This window comes from Scomber japonicus, chromosome 13 (genome assembly GCF_027409825.1).
Source record: "Scomber japonicus isolate fScoJap1 chromosome 13, fScoJap1.pri, whole genome shotgun sequence".
Classification (NCBI taxonomy): Eukaryota; Metazoa; Chordata; class Actinopteri; order Scombriformes; family Scombridae; genus Scomber; species Scomber japonicus.
The window spans coordinates 25,289,605-25,310,367 of record NC_070590.1 but is presented as its reverse complement, the minus strand read 5'-3'; positions in this window follow the sequence as shown (position 1 = coordinate 25,310,367).

Here is a 20,763-nt window from a genome sequence, read left to right as displayed (position 1 = left end):
TACATATACAGTATTTTCCAATTGCAGGTATGTAGCGATTCTGTCACTCCAGGATTCAGCATTTTTGTCATTGTTGTAGGCAAAATTGCGATACAATTTGAGACGTTTTGCACTAATATCGTGACAAAATTGCAAAATTTGCGAAAAATTGCAAGCAAAGTGGTAAATAATGACAGAGTAGTCATACATACATACATACATATAAGAGTCATGTGTAAGCACTTCTTTCAATAAAAAGTGTGCCGCATATCACAGAAGATCAGATTTTTTAAATGTACTTCCATGGGTTCAAAGATTTCTAATAAAAGAAAATACTGCACTTTACTTCCATTAAAGGTAGGGTTGGTAATGTTGGAAAGCTAGCAAGAGAGCTAGCAAGATTTGAAAATAGCACCTCCTCCTGCCTCCTCTAAGCTCAACCCCGCTGCTCCCCCTCCCGTCAGTGAGTCCGTCCAAGCCACGCCCCCACAAACTGGAACGCGCACACTGCTGCAGGGAGGAGAGGAGAGCTACGAGCTAGCCATTTCCAAGTATTTTGGACAACAACCAAACAGTCTCATGTCTCATTTACCTGTAAGTAAACTATATTATTATGTTTTTTGTTTGTTTTATAACACATCAGTCTGTGCAGATTCAGATCCGGGACCTGGGTCTGAATCTGCTGAATCTCCCCAAGGATACGGCTGGATTCAGACCCATCAGCTAAATTACATTGTAATAACTGTTACGTGTTTTTCACTGACAAACGTGTATTTTATGTTTTTATTAGTCACGTAGCATATCTGCTATGTTTTTTATTGACAATTATGCAGGGTGATGCAGAAGTGTTAGGAAAGTAAATTTGGGCCAATATCTCAATTTTACTATAAAACTTAGACACTTATGCTACTAGGCTAACGCTATGTTTGTTGTTTCATTGTTAGAGGTTACACGATGAGAGCACTGGCTCAGACCCGAGCTACAGTCCTGAATCAAGCACGTCTTCAGCTCCAAGGGGACGCGGTCGTGCTAGAGCCAGAGGAGGCCGTGCTAGAGGGGGTGCAAGGGGCAGAGGCCGAGGAACTTGAGGTCAAGGACGTGGAGCAAGCCGGACTGCGACCGGAGAGCTTTTACAAGATGAGGATATTCAACAAGTGGAGAATCTGCAAGCTCAAAGAATTGCAGATGAGCAGGTAGCCTTTCTAAAATAGCCTCTTTTTTCCTGATCTCAACATTATCAAGAACTGTAAACAATGACCTGCCATTTACTGTGAACACAACACTTCTGAGTTTATTGTCATTCATAAACTGTTAAAGAATATAATACTATAATATAAACACATGAAACTTTTAACTCTGGTCCGGCAACATACCAAAAATATAATAAATGAAATTACAATATTAGTAATAATAAAAGGACAAGATGGTGAGTCTAATCTTCTTGATGAACTATTTTTTACAGGCTAGAATTGAACGACTGAGATTGGAAGAATCTCATCAGTTGCTTCAGATCAAGAGACCCAAGCCTCATGTTTGATGTCCTGCAGATGCTCCTCCACCAGGCCCTCCAGCTCCATTTCTACCTACATGGTGTGTGTGCAGGAAGTGCCGTGAGATGCCCACAGATCTAGAAAAAAAGTGCTGTGGGCAACAACCTGCTTCCTAACCCTAACCCTCACCTGGAAGTATACATTTTACATTTTACATTTGGTCTTTTGTTATTTATATTTTGTCAGTTTTTAATAAAAAATTTGAAAATGATGAATGCCTTTCATTTGACTATTTCTGCAACAGAAGCAATATATTTTCTCACCACCACATTAAAAATAAGTGATTACAGAATAATTACAACAAAATTTGTATAACCCTTTTTATTGTTACATAAATAATCTGTACATTTTCAACATGAGTGTATCTACACATTGGAAAAGGTGTTTCCAGGTAAGGCAGACAGGTCAGGCTGTGTGTAGGGAGTATTTGTCAGCGGTGGTGATCTACTCCTTTGGCAGTGATTTACCTTTAGGAAGAATATCACAATTACACATCTGACAATAACGAATACATTTTTGAGATAATCAAAGAATAAGAATACTTAGAGCTTTATTTACCATTTCTTTTGCACATAATTATGTTAGAACTTCTTCATCAAACTACAATATTGTAAGAAAACTCACCTAGGCCTCTGCTGAGTTGGGTCTGCAAAAGCTTCTGTGTGCTTTTGAGCTTACTAGAGGTGTCAACGAGGGGGGTAGCTGCAGTAATGGCTGGGCTGGGGGAGGGACAGATGTCTGCTCAAACCAGTTGAAGAATTAACATCATCTCATCGCGTCATCTCTGTGAAGATTACAAAATTAGAAAATACTGTCAACATACATTTACCCTTCATTCATAGAGGACAAAACACAGAACTTTTTATATGTAGAAATAGAAGTCTTGGGTTTGGCAGTCGGACCAAAGGAGCATAAAGATTGATATAAACTGTTGAGAAGATCCTCAGTTTGTTTCTATCCTCTCTGCATAGCATCTACCAGAGTATAGTCCATAGACAAGCTTGTAGCATGATCAATTACTCCACCAACACCACACAGAGTTAGAGGTACAACTTATGCTAGCTGTGTTTTATTTTAGTGTTGATGGTTGTTGTTGTTGATGTTAACAACTCAGTGTGAAGTGCTGGACCTCCTAAGGTGAAGGACAGGTTTTATCCTCAGGCCATCATATTTCTCAAAATATCTAACCACTAATGTGTACTAATATGTAATCTGTATAATGATATAGCAGATATCACTGATAACACATATTGTATGTGCAATAATGCTGTTTTCTGAAGTACCTCAAATGGCACTTTGAGGCACATAAAACAGAAAAAGCTAGATATGAAAGACAGATATTTATATCCCAAAGACATATTCATAGCAGCAGCAGCAAGTTGAACTCACCAGTCGGACAGAGACTCAGAAACAATAGTTGAACTGGAGGGAGAGTAGGTCTCATCAATCCGTGTTTAGACGGCGTCGAGGTTGATCGGTCCTTCTCATGGCTATGAAAACATAGATGAGCTACATCACCACAGTTGTAACGTGTAAAAGCCAATATACGTAGGTCTTTTTATCACAATAATAATGCAGACACTGAAGACTAGGGTACAGTAATATCTTTAAAATTAATATACTAGTATAATCTATTCAATACTGGCGTCACCGACCCGTTTTAAACACACAGCAAAGCTAATATTAGCATTACGCTAATACAAGCTACAAAAGTAGCTACGTTAGCATAATTTACACATATATATAACAAATCCTCCCCGAAGCAAAACAAATCATTACCTGTCCAACAGAAAGAGAGCAACCTCGGCATCACTGTTCAGGCCCTTCAGATCCCTCAGTTGTCTCCACCGCTCAAATGCTACTCCGATGTTGATTCTTGTTTGACCTCTTGCTTTATCAAGTGACTTTTTAGTAGCTGTCCTTTCCTCCTCAGGCTTTCTCTTTCTTCCCTTTGTCTCTGGACGAGCCGTTACAAGAAGGCGTGCAAGTGGTATTTTCTCAGCCATTGCTCTTAAATAAATATTACATCCGTATTCGGTAGTTCTGCAGAGAGGTGTGCTGGTTTTTCTGGCGACTGCGAAAGAGGAAGGCTGTGCACGCGCGCAGTAGGCAGGGAGAGAGGGGGGCGGGGCGTAGACTGTATGCGGAAGCAAAACTAGACATGAAGGCACCTGATTGGTTTTTTCTGTTCGCACCGAACGGCTCGGATTGGTCGGGGTTTTATCAGTTTTGTGGCCGCTACAGAGCTCTGATTTTCTCCGTTCCTTTTTCTAAAGCCATAATGTATTGATACCTTTCATAATAGAAGGACCATTTCTCCCAGTATAACAAAAAGTGTTTCTGAACAAGATTACCAACCCTACCTTTAAAAGCCTTTATGAAATAAACTTTCAACTCAACATAATAATGGCATTAAAATAAATATAAAATACAGTTGAATTTCCAAAGTGCACATTTTTATGATTGAGATAGATTATGTCTACCTGTGCTGTCTAAATAGTGAATCAACTCATTATTCTGACAAACTGAATGCAAACCTCATTTGGGAATTATTTTGCTTAGTCATTTCTGTTGGCAGTTGCAATTTGTCCATCTCCAGCTGAATATGCACCTGAATCCTTGCTGAATGAATACTGCATACTGCATGCTGTGATGATGTGACTTACCATGTCACCAAATGCAACAACTGCTCCAAATAATAAGCATTCTGTTGACTTGGCTATGTCATGCATTTTTTTATTATTATTATTAATTACTGTGATTGTAAAATTGCCATTTCCTCATGGGACTGATATAAGATATACCGGTGTGAAAACAATGCTACGTCCAGCTGTTTTAATATACTACAGAAAATATCATTTAAAATTCCCTAACAGTTTTAAAACTTTGGGAGTTGTGCTCAGTTCTGATCCATAAGTGACCAACCTTTGACCCTTCTTTATGTGTGAGTATTCTCAAACAGTCCACCCTTGGCTCTCCACTCCTACTGAGATGCTGCATAAAGGAGACACTTGAGCTCAGAATTGTTCCTTTGACTCTTTCCTCTGCTGTGAAGAAAGGCAGTTTTTCTCATTGCCATTCCTGCAACACACTGCATTCACTTTCAATGATCTCCCAAACATCAAGCTCTCCAAAAAGTGCAGCGGGGTGCCGACATGTTGAGCAAGAGGGTCTCCTCCTCTGTGACAGCAAGCATCCACCCTGCTGCAGTACAATCCATGAACAAGAGGGTGTGCAAGCTACATAATGTAAAAAAACAAACTCCTGCTGCAATCACATTTTTCAATCACATCCATTCGCCCTTCTCCACATCTCCTCTGCTGTTATTCAGAGCTCACTAAGGATTCCCAGAAGAGTCACGTAATCCACATCAGTGCCAGCAGCTGACCTCATCAAATACCCTCTTCATCATACACAGACAGCCTGATCTGATGCCTGACTCTGTCTTTAATCAGTCATCTGGTCCTCTGCTCAGTTGTTCAGCTGTCCAGCATTTTGAGGAGCTCCATCTTTCACAAATCACTTCTTTTTGCTCCACAACCACACCCCAACCCTGAAAATACGTTTATATACTGTTAATTTAAAATATCCAATACGCTTTGTGAGGAACATAATGTCTCCTGAATGTTATCTAATCAAACAGGAGAAATGTTTTAATGAATGTATCTGGCAATTCCCAACATGTCCACACAGAACCCTCACTGACAGTGTAACATTAGTTTTAACTAGAATATCAGCTCTTGCAACATAGTAAGTGCTGACACCAACAAAGACATGACAGTTTTTCTGTTTAAGCACTGAGAGATATTGGTTAAGGTTGAAAGAAGGATGATGGTCTTGGTTAAATACTGAAAAATTCAAAAGTGACTTGAAGCATGAGACACAAAGTGATTATTAATATTTAACAACAAACCAAAATCTTTCCTTAACCTTAACCAAAGTGCTTTTACTGTATACACCTACACGCACGCAAGACTCAGGATGCCGAGCCTGGATTCCAGTGTCAAAGTCCAGCACTTTATATGCCCATCATCCAAACCTGAGCACCTCTGTACGACTCACTGTTAGATGTAGCATTCACTCCAAAAACGAGTGTAGCATGACCATTAAAGCCAGAAGCTTCCACATATCAGTATACAATATATGAGGTATTTAATATATTGAGTTTGTGCATTTACTTTTAAACTGGCAAAGATAAATATGCATGAAGTCTGACAATTCATCCATCACTAACCAATGCAATAACAAGAAGTAGTGAAACCTTTGCAATGCTACCATTAAATGCACACGTTAGCATTTGCTTGCATACAGGCCGGGGTTAACTGGCAGCCAGTGGACCATGCAGCCCGACCATTACCATAGTTTTGCATTCTCTAATGTCATTTTCTACAAGGTTAGGCTTCATGTAATCATTGCCCCGGGACAGCAGTAGGCTATAAGAGAGAGAGAGACAGCGAGCTGAGTGGAGGAGCTCTGGGCCACTTGTTCGACTTAATGAGACTGATCTGAACAGATGGAGGAGAGACTCCCAGGTTGCTCTGACACAAAGTCTCCCAGACTGCTTTGGTCGGGCACTCATCTGTTTAGATTCTCTCTTTAGCGCGATCCTCAAAAATGAAACTTTATGTACCTTTTGCGTCTGTGTTGGTGAGACATGACACAGCTGCTGTCGAGGCTCTCGCGACCTGCTGTCGGACAGACTTTTTATTTATTCCTTCACAAATCTAAAGATCACCTGCATCATCAGGGACAGTGAAGCTCAAAAATCCAATTGTAGGTACAAGAAACACACATTTTTGAGTGGAGGGGGATTTTAAATGCATCTCTGTGTGATTTGTAACACTATTTCTAACATTTCTGTTCAATTTGATCTCTACAGTATATTTGATCTCTTTCACAGGCCTGAAGTTGATTCCCCAAGAATGTAAAATATTTCATTAGTGTTGATATTTTCTTCTTCTTTGACAATAGGCACATGGCAATTGACATATGACATTTAAAAAATCCTTTCCTGGCAAGCAGTTGTTGTTTTGTGCCAGGTGGTTTAGCAGTTTTTAGTCTGTACTTACCATTTTATCCAAGAACAAAGCCCACCCTGCAGCACTTCACAACCCACTTTTTAATCTTTACATGATTACTATCACTGTGAACGCAATGCTAAAGCTAAAAGAGACTATATAACAGCTAATGCTGCTTTTTTCTAAAAAAAATTAAAATGTGGTGTGAATGGAGGTGTTTCAAATATGAGTGTTTACTTTTTTTAAATAATCCAAAAAATATGTATATTTTCTGACCTGTGGATTTATATCAGTAGTGTACATCTGCCTGCCATGATCAAAGACATGACAGCTATAGTATCCTCTTCTTCAGGGTTGTTTTTTGTCCGGTCTGCTACTCAGATAAGACAACAAACTGACACTTTGTATTTTCCCCTGCACTTTATCTGATTGCTTTGCTTGCTTTCATATCTTTGATCCTCAAGTCCTATCTCACTTTTCCTGCATCTTTTCATACATACACGATACATCTACTTTTATCTTAAGTTTATCCTCAGTTGACACACAATTGCTGACATTTGCTATATAATTCCTGCCTCAGCAGAAGCACTCAAAGTGACCCAAAGCTACTCGATTCCATTTTGACCCTTTTTCATTTCAGTCTGTATGCTCTTACTTGACAGAGGTACTGATATCCTGTCATGTCTTCCTGTCCTCTCCCCTTGAAGAAGCAGGACTATTTGTCAATCCATTCTATCAAAAGTACAGGGCACCTACCCCAAATCATACACTGTCAACATGAATATCCAGACTTGAGACCAACCTGTGTGAACTCTTGTCCTCTTTTTAGAGATTTTGATACACTTGCTGAACCTCATCTTTGATTTCCATTATCCTTTAATTGTCTAGTCTTACATCTGTTCTCTGTAGAGTGGGTTTGTTAAAAGATACTCTAGAAATGCAATAGACTTGACATGACTTGAATCAAGAGGCAATCAATGCAAGGTCCCTTGACTGGCCGGCAGCTCTTTATCAGGTGTGCTGATACTTTCATTTATCCCCAGGAGAGGACCTGGAGCTTCTTCCCTCCACTATCTGCTGGATTCCTGGTCTGGGCTCATGCCATCTGTTATCATGACCGAGCTGTTGTCTGGCTCAACATATTCTCACTTAGAGTCATCTCTTACCTCTGCTGCTGCAGACTCTGGAGTCATTCTTCTTCCCTGTGTATTTGTATCAGTGAGGGTGCAAAAAATCTGCCTGGATATCTCTGCTGTGAGTTGTCAGTCCGTGACATCCCAAAGGAGTCCATCTCTTCCTGTTTGCGGTCTTTCCAAGCTGTCACAATGGTCTCTCCCTAGTTGTCAAGTACCCTTTTCAAGAAAAAAAGAAAAAGGATGAGACCAGATTTACCAGTAGATTTGTGATCTGATGCAACTCTCCCTAGTGTTATTGCATAAGGTAAGGAAACATAAAAACACTGAAAATATGGCATGGTATCTAGGATGGTGCAGGGTTGTCAAAGCTACAAATGCTGGAGCCAACACTTTGTAAAAGCCTACAGAAGATATATCACTGTTCAGTGCTGTAAAACCCACCAACAAACACTCCAATACATGCTCAGCAAATCCCCAAGGCATTCAGTACTAATATAAAGTAGCTTACAGTGAGGATTCTTAACTGCACCGGTATTATGAAATATGAACTAATCCCTCAGTGAGGCGTTTTACTATAGAACTATTTTTGATCACTGTGATATCACTGAAGCCTGATCAGTGGACATCGAAAACGCTGTGTGTAGCCAGGAAGTATTTTCTTTACCTACGATACACAATGAACTCCTTTAAGCTCCAAACCCCCACAGTCTCAAATGTTAACAGTGACTGTTTATACTCTGAACTACTGAGATTTCCTTCCATCATAAGACCCCAGGGAGGATAGGATTCTCCCTCAGCCAGCTGGAGAGAGACACACAGAGAAAACGAGAGCAAAAATGAAAAAGAATAAAGAGGGAAAAAAAGAGGGAGAGAAAGCAGAGAGGGAAGTGCACAAAGGAAGTGAAATCCTTTCCCTCTGGGGAGAAACTCTCTGGTGCCTTTACCCGTTTCTTATCTGATGAGCCTTTGGAGGATAAGAGGGAGGCTCTCTCTCCATGAAGCCTGGCAGAGGGAGAGATCCTCTCAACTCGGTGGTCAGAGTGGAGCCTGTGTGACAGGCAGACGGTGCAGACACCAACGCTGACAGGCATTACTGTCAAAATGAGGCAAGAACAAGGTGGGATGGCTCTCTTCAGTGCAGCTGATGGCAGGGCTTTAAGTCTGCCAGAAACCATGCTACCAAAAACCTTGTGGGATACACTTGCATGCCGCCCATAATTGAGTTGAAAGCATTACTTAATATTTTATTTGTACTGTGGGAATTGGATTCTTGAGAGCTCAGCAAAAGCTAAATGGGAATAGGATATTTTTATTACATATAATGATACTTGCTTTATGTGCGTCCTTCGTCTGGACTTATTTCACACAAATACTGAAGTTTCCAAACCAAGAAAACATTCATTAGGCTTAATTCGTACAACTCAGTAAACAAACTTCATGTTTAGTCAATTTCAAAAAGGCCAGTTTATGAATCAAATCCTAGTTTGCACGCAAGCACTCCAGAGTCAGCCAATTACCATCAACTTTGTTCTTGGGTCAGAGCATTACTAGGGGCAACAGGACCGCTCATTAACTACCACAGTTAAAGGGAGCTCCAGGACCCAGCAGTGAGCTCGGGGCCAGCCATCTGTAAGCATGAGTTCAATGGGACGACAGCCTTTCCCTGCATACCGAGCACACACTGCAACCGAGAGAGAGAGAGAGAGAGCCCCCCACCCCCTTCCCCCTGCACAATCCCATCCCCCTCATCCTCTCTTATTGGAGTGAACCCAGAGAGACCAGAGAATCCAGCCAGGGAGGAAGGCTAACTGGCTTCACTATTACGCCACCGGTCACAGGGGAACTGGTGGGCTGCTTAGCCCAGCTGGAGCTCTCTGATCCCTTGGCTCTTAATAGATGGATCCCTACCAACATCCTTGGGGGGGTTTTGTCAAAGAGGAAAACTCAATAATGCTGTCTCCCAGCCTTACAATGCTGCACGCTACACTAACGCTTTGTTTTGCTATTATTGAAAGAAGGATCAATACCAAAGTGGTATTTATGATATGAAAATAGAGGCTGCTTTAAGCAAGTTCTGACTGAATGTTTGCATGCATACTGGCATGAGGTCAGAGTCTCAATAAAAGGGGTTTAACTATCTCCATTTCAATCAATTTATAATTTCTGTAGCATTATCGAAGAAATACATAAATGAGTTGTTTTGTTTAAGTCCATCAATCTTCATGTTATAAAAGTAACTGGGTATATTGATAAACCATAACATAATTGAAACCAGTTAGGATTCAAGAATAAAAAGTGTTACATTGAGCTATACGCCTGGAGACACATGATTGCCAGACATTAACTGATTCAAGATGTGTGTTTGTCTTACAGCTTGAGCAGAAGAAGACTTTTAATATCTTTGATAGCTCTGGTCCTGCTCACACTATCAGGCTGTTTTGTTTCTCACAGATAACCGTCATGTTTATGTGGGGGCACACAACCCCTCGGATGAGGTGTACAAAGATCTCTGACTGGTGCAAGTCATTTTCACAATATCTAGTGAAAACAGGTGAGAAGTGTGTGTGTGTCCACTAGCTCCCTTCCCTCCTTCCATGTTGCCCTGTTTCCTTTTTTATGCTTATCAGATACAGTTCATATCTAGTCTTAAACAGTCTCTTAAGATTCTCCCACTACAAGCACATCTTGTTTTGGCTAGGATAAAATCAAACATATTTGAACCAGAACAATAGTCTACAGCCACCTCAGCTTTCTCTGTGAGGAACATGCTCACAATGGCAATGTCAAATCACATTCTAATGTCTAGCAGGTGATGTTTACCATGTTCACCTTCTTAGTTTAGCTTATTTCCTTGCTTACATTTGCAAATAATTAGATGATGATGGTAATTAATGGAAAATTATGGTCAAGAAATGTCACTAGAAACACAAAATGTCAACCTCATGGAGACACTATTAGGATTCTGTACAACATTACAGAAAATGATCAAACAGTTTGTTAAATATTTGGGTCTGGAACAAAGTGGTGGAACGAGCCATGCTGCTAACACTGAACACACCTGGACTTACTTATTCTAATCAGGGAAATTAAAATCTTTTAGCCCTCGAGAAGCAGTTATCTGGCAGCACAGATGGAATTCACAATACCACCTTAAATTCTGGACAGCTAATCAAAATTATACATGTTTGTGGTAAACCTTCCTCTCCAAAGTGTAGTGATAAATGTGTTGTGATACTGTCTCAGTCCTTTTTACTGAAGAATATTCACTCACTTTAACTTAAAAATCGAATTAAATTAAAAGATAAAACAGTACAGTGTGCGTTCATACTTTTATAGTAACATGTATCTTGGAGGAAGAGGTTAACATTCAAGCTTTGGGCAAAATCCCAACTGCTATGATCAACAAGTTAATGATGCACAAACAGAAATTTCAAATGATTTAGCTGGTTAAACTCACAAACACACATTCACAGAGCTTTGTTTGCTGTAAAAAGAATTGAAATAGAATGGATACCATGGAAACCAAATGAACTATCACTGAGACCTCATTTAGTATCAATAGCTGTGTCAAGTAATCCTTGTGAAGTCATTCATTTTAAAAATGTGCATGTTGGGAACAGCTGATGCTGATACAGAGAGATCCACATCTTAAAATAGAGTAATAAGAGTACAATTCAAATAAAAACTCATTCATGTCCAAGGTTGTGTGCAACTTTTAAGGCCAAATTAAAAATGTATCAAACTTAGATGCTTTTGAAGGTCTGTGGGGACCTTGTGTGTACGACTGCCTTATTGAGCTACCACACAGAACAAGGTGCATGAATTAAACCACTAATTTGGAGATAAATATATCTCCTCTTTATGCTGAATATACATTATTTTGGATTCCTGTTTTCCTCAGTCAGGCTCACTAATTATGCAAGGAAAAAACAAATAAGGATTATAGCACTCCTGTGATTTCCTAATGGTTTATTAAAGATTCAGTAAAAACAGATTAGGTCTGATTACCTTGTGAAAAAAAGCGCAGAATAATACAATGATTTGAGGTCATATTATCTCCCAAAACACACTCGCAAGCAGGATTGCAGTTCATTGTCTAATCATTTAAACACAGTGTTTTTCTTCTTATCATATTCGAAGGGCAAATGCAATGCCATCAGTGTTATACTGTATTAGTGCTTTATTCAGTATTAAATCTGATAGCTGTTGTCCTTGACCTGCTGAAAATGTCTTTCCATTCCAATTGTTAAAACCTTGACCCTTATCTTTAATTTAACTATTCTCTCTGGTGCCATTTCAAGGACGTGGAGGTCATCCAACAACCTATACAGTCTCTTTATGAAGAACTAAGGGATCCTAGTGACCTACAAAAAACTGTTCCTGCTGTGATGTGAGAAGCCAGATTTCAGTCAGCCAACAAATCTGGAACAGATTTTCTATGTGAATATGGACCAGCTGTTGTTCCCAAATGAAGAATATACCATCTAGTAGTCATGATGGATAAACCCAGCAATCCGCATGATGCCTGAATGATTGCATGTGACAAATAAACTTGATTGATAGATATGTAGCAGCAGGCTTAGACAAGTCAGATAAGCAGCAGATAATTAACTTCAGCATGTTAGACTGAAAAATGATGGCTTGAAAATGACTACTTATCATATTCTTTTGTAGCACTGTCACGCAGAAACTGACCATCAATACAGGAATATGACCTTAAACTTTGAAGTGGAGCAGTTAAATGCAGTAGCAGTGAAAACCATAGAACGGGAGCATTTAAGATGTAATTATGATCTGAAGAATAGTGAAGCAACCTGCCACTTACATTTACATCCAGTGCTTTCAGATGAGATCTCTCTCTAGTGCTAGAAAGTTAATACCACTGTCCTGTGTGAGTGATAAAAGCCATGCTGAATTTCCCACGAAGCCAATATTAGCAGGAACTAATTATGTGAATGGGTTGTGTATTAAAACCACAATTTCAATAATCCCCGCTGTGTAAAACATAACCATCATAACGCATGAGCCAATTAACCAAAGGAAACTGAGCTCAGCCAAAGCGGGGTGGGGGGGCAGAACTAGGACCAGAACTAGCAGCCAGCAGACACAAAACATCATCTACAAGCAGATATGCAGCAGACATAGCCTACTGATATCACTAAGCATACAAACACAAATGAACAGGACTATGTGGACATGTATATTAGCACAAGATACTAATATTTATCCAACCTCGGTGAAGTGAAACAGCAACTGCTAACATCTCGCTCATGCTGGGATTTACATGAGGTCACCAAGTCACCAAAAAGTATTGGCTTTTTTTCCCACAGTAGGAAAAACATAGTAAATAATATGATGAATAATGGCTGAATTCAGTTTAGTTGTCCACTGCTGGCTCACTGTCACAGCTTACTGGAGCCATCGTTAATGTTACAGTATTAATAACACCTGTGCTTTCCTACAGTATGTGAAAAGGGCCTATACTGTCATGAGAGGAGGTTGCAATAACTGGAAACACCTGTGGGAGTGTGTGATGATGAGTGTATGAGGATTTTAATTCCCCACCAAGCAACATTCTACTAACAATCCAATTGTATCATTGCTGCAAGCCTTTCATAGAGTCATTATCAATGTTAGGTCATGAGCAAAAATCACATGAGACTTTTACTGTGTGTCAAAAACAGCTGTTAGTGACATGGATTCCAGCTCTGACATGAAACCTGAGTCAATGTGTCAGTGAGGGAGTGAGAGCTATATCTTCGCTATCTGAATTGTACTTCTCTGATTCACTATGATTGAGCACATTATTCAAGTGAAAGATAAGTGTAAGCCATTGTTATACATTATCTTCATTTTATAAAATCTACAGTCACTACAGCAGTTCTGTCCCTGAATGTAAGTGCTCTAAAGTATGTGTCGTCCTATACTCCCGTTGTGCTCAAAAGGAAGTGTAGCTGCCTCTATAGAGTAAGCCTGCAGCACTGCCAAGACAAAGAAACCTCACTACAGTGACAAGAACCCGATCAAGCTTTTAAAGAGGTGAGTGGTGCTATGCAGGGTGAAGAGGCAGCAAGCAAAATAGTTTCAGTCCCTCTTTCACGTACAAATGGCTGGAAATCCAAAACTTAACTGAATGACAATGAAGTGACATTTCTGTGATCTAAAAGCAAAAAGAGCCTTTCTTTTGAAGAGGTGCCAATTTTATAAACCCACGGCTTTAGCATAAAAAAAGAGATCACATTGGCCTGGCACTTAGTGATATAAAAGCATTATGGTACAAAGAAGGCCTGAGCTCATTTGGTTGCTGGTGGACTCAAACTCACTCAACTTAATCTGCATAAACAAGCACTGGGAAGCAAACAGGAAAGGATGTGTGTTATGGTTAGTAAGCTAACCTAGGTTCATCTAATGCTACCAATCCCTACTAAGGCTCCCCTTGCTTTTACCTGAAGGTCCCTAAACTTTCAGGGTGACCACTTATTGACATCAAAAGCATAGCTGTTCCTGACCTTCAAGCTAAACCACACCTAATAGATCCCCAGCAAAAATGGACTGAATCGTAACAATGTGGTTGCGAGGGTGGTGGATTTTATTAAGTGGAGACCTTTGCAAAGTATGAGGGAGGTAGACTGACATTTTTACTGTGAGGTCAAGTGGTGTTCAGGAGGACAGGCTTAACTGTGGGGGCTGAAAGAGGAGGTTAACACTTTTCTTGGCAAGGAGAACAGTGACCTTATGACCCTCTTTGATGATGTGCTGTGACCAAAAAGGCTAGACTGCTCACTAGATATGTTCAAGAAGCTTCTCAATAATCTAAGCATAACCATACAGGGCTCGAGTATTACTGTACTGGTGTTATGTGGATTCTCAGTTAGTGACATGACAGTTCTCTATTGGCTCAGAGAGACTATGTGAGTAATTGGCAAACGTCTAAACATCGCACTGTGGTAACCTGGTTACTGTAAGTCCATTCATATACATGCAACCACACTTATCTTATACCACCAACCTTGGTTCCAGACCTCTTTTGAGGGAGGTGGGGTTGTCAAAGCAGACAGGCACAGGCAGGTGTAAAAGTGTCTGAATTCTACAAGCTACTTTGTTTTATTTCAGACTTTACATGCAATTATTTTAAGCACATCGCTCCATGCAGTGATCTCTCCTTTCATTCAGATGCTCTTTACTGTACTTTCCCTGTCTGCAGTCTATTATTACGCAGAGGCACACTTTTAAAAAGCTAATAAGAAACCTAGTTATGCTTATACATGGCAGATAAATCTACCAAGAGACACTTGGCTTCTCTAATCCCCTACCCTGATTACAGAAACCAGGTTTTAGTTTAAATGACAGTAAAGAAACCAGGTTTTTTGGACAAAGCTGACTGTAACCCAGCTACTTGAGTGCATATAAACACACTGAGTGAGAATAAGAGAAAGTTTAAGAGATGACTGCTCTGCAAACACATCTGCATTTCCTGATCATCAGAATGCAACTTCAATGGAGAAGTCTCCATTCAGGGTTTTGCCTAGTGCTGATTCAGGGCTCCCTCTGCCTCAGAAGGAGACATTAGTGACACTTCATGCCAGTAATATGAGCAAGATGCTTCTTGACACCTGCACACTCACACAGTTCTGGGATCCCACTGGCAGTAGGCAGAGTTTTCCATCTCCGCTGTGGGGGTTCTGATTCAGGTTGGCACCACACACCTTAGTGAGTCAGATTCTGGCATAGCTGAAGGACAAGTGCTAAATGGTGAAGGCTAAATGCTGAGCATGACTTGAAAATTGTACTTTTAAAACTGAACTGTGAATTGATGCGCTGCCTCACACATTTTACTGGGATGAGTCATGACACTTAAGGTGAAGGAGAGAAAATACACTGAAAATGATTGCACTGCAAGTCATAATTATGACTTCCTCTTCAGAACTCATAAACTAACTATGATCATTGATCTCCTTTAAACTAAATACTGTTTTGAGCTCAGAGGTTGAATTAGAATTAAAAAGCATGAAACACTTTATGAATACAAGCTTAAAGTGTTATATGTATTCAAGATTTAAAACTAGACAATCCTCATCATTATTGTCAAATGATACTGAGAATTCTCTTAACAAAAAACATAGTCAACCTTCTGCTGTGTGAACTGATGGATGTGATCCAGTTCAGTTTTCCTTCGCTTGAGAATGGCAGCACAACAGGAGTCAAATTATTGGTCTTATGTTATTTTAAATCTACAATAATAATAATATTATGGAGTGGAATTCAATCACTGGACAGATGGTAGCAGTATTTACAACAAAGAATCATCTGGTTTCATTAACAATGATTTCAGTCAGAGACACTTTGAATAAATGACCATTTAAAACTGGTAACGCAGTTAGATTATCTCTGTTCTTTGAAGGAACTCGAGGATTCATCTGAGAGAGCTAATCCCCACAATCAAAAGAACCACTGAGATCCACTGTACTGGATCAATTTAACAGCATGTTGCAATGTCCCTTAAATGTCCCTCAGATTAATATTTAACAAGATACTAACGGTGTCCAGAGGGAAATATTCTAAACTAAATGTACATAACTCGTGATATGCAAAAAGTCTAACAAGGCCCTTCTTATCCGTAATGCAATTCAATGATAATGATTACCTGCTAATAAACCTACGGCAAAATACTAACAGTATCAGCCATGTCCTTGTAGAGAAACGTGTTGCTCTTGCAAGCCAGGCTCTCATCTTCTGTCTTATAACCAAATTAACAATGAGCAGCTATAGATTTCAGTGTGATGTTAACAACCAGAGATGAGAGTCAAGGGTTCTCTAATGATCAGCTGAACAACATACAAGAGCTACAAGAAAACTTCCCAAAACAACTCCAAACTGCTATTCAAAATCCCACTTCAGATCAACAGATCATTCTTTTACACATAAATGGCTGCACGTCTAAAACTTGACAGGATGACAATGAAATGACATTTCTGTGATCTGAAAGCAAAAGGAGCCTCTATTTTTTTTAAAGCATTATGGCACCAAGAAGGCCTCATGTGGTAGTTTCAGACAACTTAACCTACATACACAGGCACTGTGAAGCAAACAGGAGAGGATATTAAGTGGGAACCTTTCCACATATGGAGGAGGTGACTGACATTTTAAAAGTACAGAAATGTACTTAAAATATCAGAACCAAATGTGCTCATTATGCAAAACGGCCCACAGTATTATATCTTATGCAGTATAAAGAAGCTACAGATATAGTGTCTAAAAAATAGTATTCACTTCTTTTCATGTTTTGGTTTAGACCAAATTCATGTAGGGTTTTTCCCACTGATTAACAGAAATAAGCCTTTAAAGTGACATACATTTATTAAAAATATAAAATACCTTCATTCCCTGAAAGATTTTTTTTCTTTTTTTTCTTATACATATCTAGATCTGAACAGTAACTGGCAGCTATAGCTGTGAAATACATGTAAAAAGTATAATACTTATCTCTGAAAGAGCATAGCATGGCAGCATAGCATAAAATAGAAATACACAAGAATGTGTACCTCAAAATGATACTTAAGTAAATATACGTAAATAAATATGCATTCCACCACAGCACACAGGCTACAGTAAATAAAATATCACTTTGATATATATAGCTCTCTAACATCATCTTTGATCTTGTGGCTTGAAATAAGGTAAATTAAGTGGCTGAAACACTGTCAGTAGAAAATAGAGTCAAATTGTCTTGTTGAAGATGAAAGTACATGAATAGGAAGAATGTAGGCAATAACACGCCTGCAGGCTAACATCAGTGTGCTGGTGATATACAGTGCTCAGTGACATATGGCCATATGGTGCCTGTGACTGCTGCTCGTAGGCCCAGATGAGGTATGGGGAGCAGAGTAATTGTTTTCTTAATGACAGAAGACAGGAGAGGAATGCTCAACACGCTTCTGTGGAAGACTGGAGCAGTACTGCGGTTTAGTTTAGGTGTTGTACAGTGGGAATGAGACCTGATTTTCTGGTTGGGTACCAGTGTAACCAGCAGCTAACGGCATTTACACCTATGCTCCCTTAGCCTATGAAGACAATTTATTTCCTGATAATACTGTTATGGAGAAACATATATGAATTATTATATTATATGCTCCCTAACTAAATCTGCAGATATAGTGGATGACAGGTGAGTAAATTCATTCTCCTTACCACATTTCTCTGCCGAGCTCAGTAGTCACATGGTACCAGTTCATGTCATTTCCCACATGGCCACCTGTCCAACTTCATCCTTCACCTGATCTGCAACACATAGGTTAATATTATATTATATTACATCTTTAATTGGGTGAAGTAAGACTGTGAATGTTGAATTCACAGTCCATCTCATTATGAAAACGCTGCATTTATATCACCTGATGCACCATGACATCTACCTATAATTCTCATGATGAATAGATCATTCTAAGCTGTGGTTATTTTGCAGGCTAGCTTGCCACTTAATGCATCTAGTAGCACAATATCAAGCGTTGACCTGGAAAATCTGAAACACTGGATGCAGGAGCAGCAGTTACATTATTAGATTACTTTGAATGGATCAACACACGCTAGCTAATGGCTGACATTGCACTTCGAGGCTCCTATTTTTAGAGGTTCTCAAATAAAACCCAGAGGTATACATGACTGTCGATGTCAAAGTTATTGTGGAGGATGAGTGGCTTAACTTCCCTAATGTAAAAATGAAGGCTTTAAGCCAGAATGAGCTTGCCCTGTTGGATTGCCCTCCTACACAGTGCTGCGTTTCTCAAGGGGCTACAGAAAGACATCAACAGCGTATAGAGTTGCCTTAAAGTAATGAATGTAAAATGTGTCAGGGCTATTATGAGACCCACATGACTGGAGTTCAAGGTCAAACACTGCACTAGCTGTGGGGGGAATGAGTGTGCCTGCTGGTGCTGTGAGCTCTCACTAGTCTTGCTAAATGACCATTCAGGTTTTGTCATATAACTGTCATGGCCTAGGCCAGAGCACAGGGGATAAGGTACATTTTTAGCAAAGCAAGACTCACAAAAACTAAACTTACTCAATGATAACTTTCATGGAGTTGGGGAGTCTACAACTGAGCATGGCATGGGAATACCTAGAGGTAGGATACCATGGGGTGTGGCTATTCTATGGAATAACAGGCTCGACCCATTGATACATGGGGTTAGGTCTGTTGCAATACAATACAGTTTACTCACAATGACAAGGATTTTTTTTTTTATCCTAAATGTGTATTCACCCTATGAATGCCATCAGAATGAGGATGAACTTCTAAATCGGTTATATTCCTTCATTCAAGATAATACTTATTCTATTGTATATGTCATCAGGGAAATGAATACAGATCTCTCAGACAAGAATTCATTATTTGCCCATCAGATGGCTCAGTTCTGTCAAGATAATATTTTTATATTGTCAAGCAAAGTGTATTTGCCTACAGATAATTATACTGGCACACTACATAATGACTGGACCACTGTATTAGTACAGCTGATGTACATGGTGCAGAAACTACTGACCTTTTGCATCTACCTGTACTTTCTAGAAATGGAAATAGTGTCAACACAGAAAAACAGAACTGGTCAACCCTCAAAGAGGAAAACATCTTTGCCTATTATGCTCATACAGAAAAACCCTTACCTCTATGTATAATAATACAGTAAGTGTATGAAGGCTGTAAGCACCACTACAAGCATAAAAAAAGACACATCACACATCAGGCCTGGTTGGAACAAGTAGCTGAGTACCATGCTCAAGTCTGTGAAGCCTGTAAATTATGGGATATGGTAGAGCCAGACAAGGGCCTGTGCTTGAGTACAAGAAGCTCACTAATGCAAGATATAAGTATGCTATTCATTTCATTTGTAAAAATGAGCAAGCTGTGAAGGCTGATTCTAGCTGCTAAGAAACAATCCTACTGATTTTTACAAAGAAGTGAGAGTTCTTGACAAGTGTAAAACATCTCTGTCACACACTGTAGATGAATCTCTGGAACAGACAATATTGCTGAGTTATGGCGACAGCATTATTGTACCTTATTCAACTGTGTCCAAAGTGATTTGTATAAGGCGTACTATATTGAGAGTAATGATTCAATGGTGATTATGTCACATTAGGTGAACCGAGCTATAAACAAGCTGTCAGATAACATAGCAAGTGGTTTAGATCATATTACTGCTGAACACCTTAAATATGCCAGCTGCAGCCCCCATCCACACAGCCTAAATGCACTACCTCCATTTAAATGAATAGACTGGCATGTTGCCTGATTTGATGTGAATTCATCCTAACTAAGTCTTACTCTGAAATCTTGAGAAAGTTGGGTTGTTTCAGGAAGACAGCGGTGGAGAGAGGACTGCCAGGAAGAGTTTGTTGTGTTGGAGAACAGAAAGTGGAGCTTAGTGAAAAGATTTTTTGAAGTCATGGCTGAATATTTAGCTGATTTCAACAACTCAACTCAACTTTCACAAGATTTCAGAACAAGACTTCTTCAGCAAGACTTGGTTAGACACAATGAAAATCAAGCGAAATGATCAAGTCATGTCTTTTGTCTTTCAGTGTCTTTTTTTATGTTGTCAGACATATAGAATAACGATCGGAGCCTGTCAGTGGCAAAAACAAGCACTTCTAGTGGATGTACATCAAAGATTTCAATGCAGCCTGTTTTGTGGCAGGTGGCTAAAGCAGTCTTACTCAGTACTGGACCAATTTCAAAAACTGTTGTTGCCATTAGTCACTTTGACACAAAATGACATTGAAAAAACCCTGCGTTTTCCTTTCAGTACTGAAAATGAAATCACCTTAGTTAATAAGGTAGTACTACATGCTACCAATCAAAGCTGTAGAGTAAATTGTACAGTTGTCTCTTTGTAACACATTAATATGATATTTATTCTTTTTTATTTTAAACCATGGTCTTGTATTGTGCTTTTGTATGTAATTTATTCTAATGTTTATCAGGACCCAAAGTCTGAAATAAAGTTTGAATTAAATTAAAATACTCACTTACATTTATCATCTCAGCACAAGTTAATTCTTATCCATGCTAGAGGCTTGACT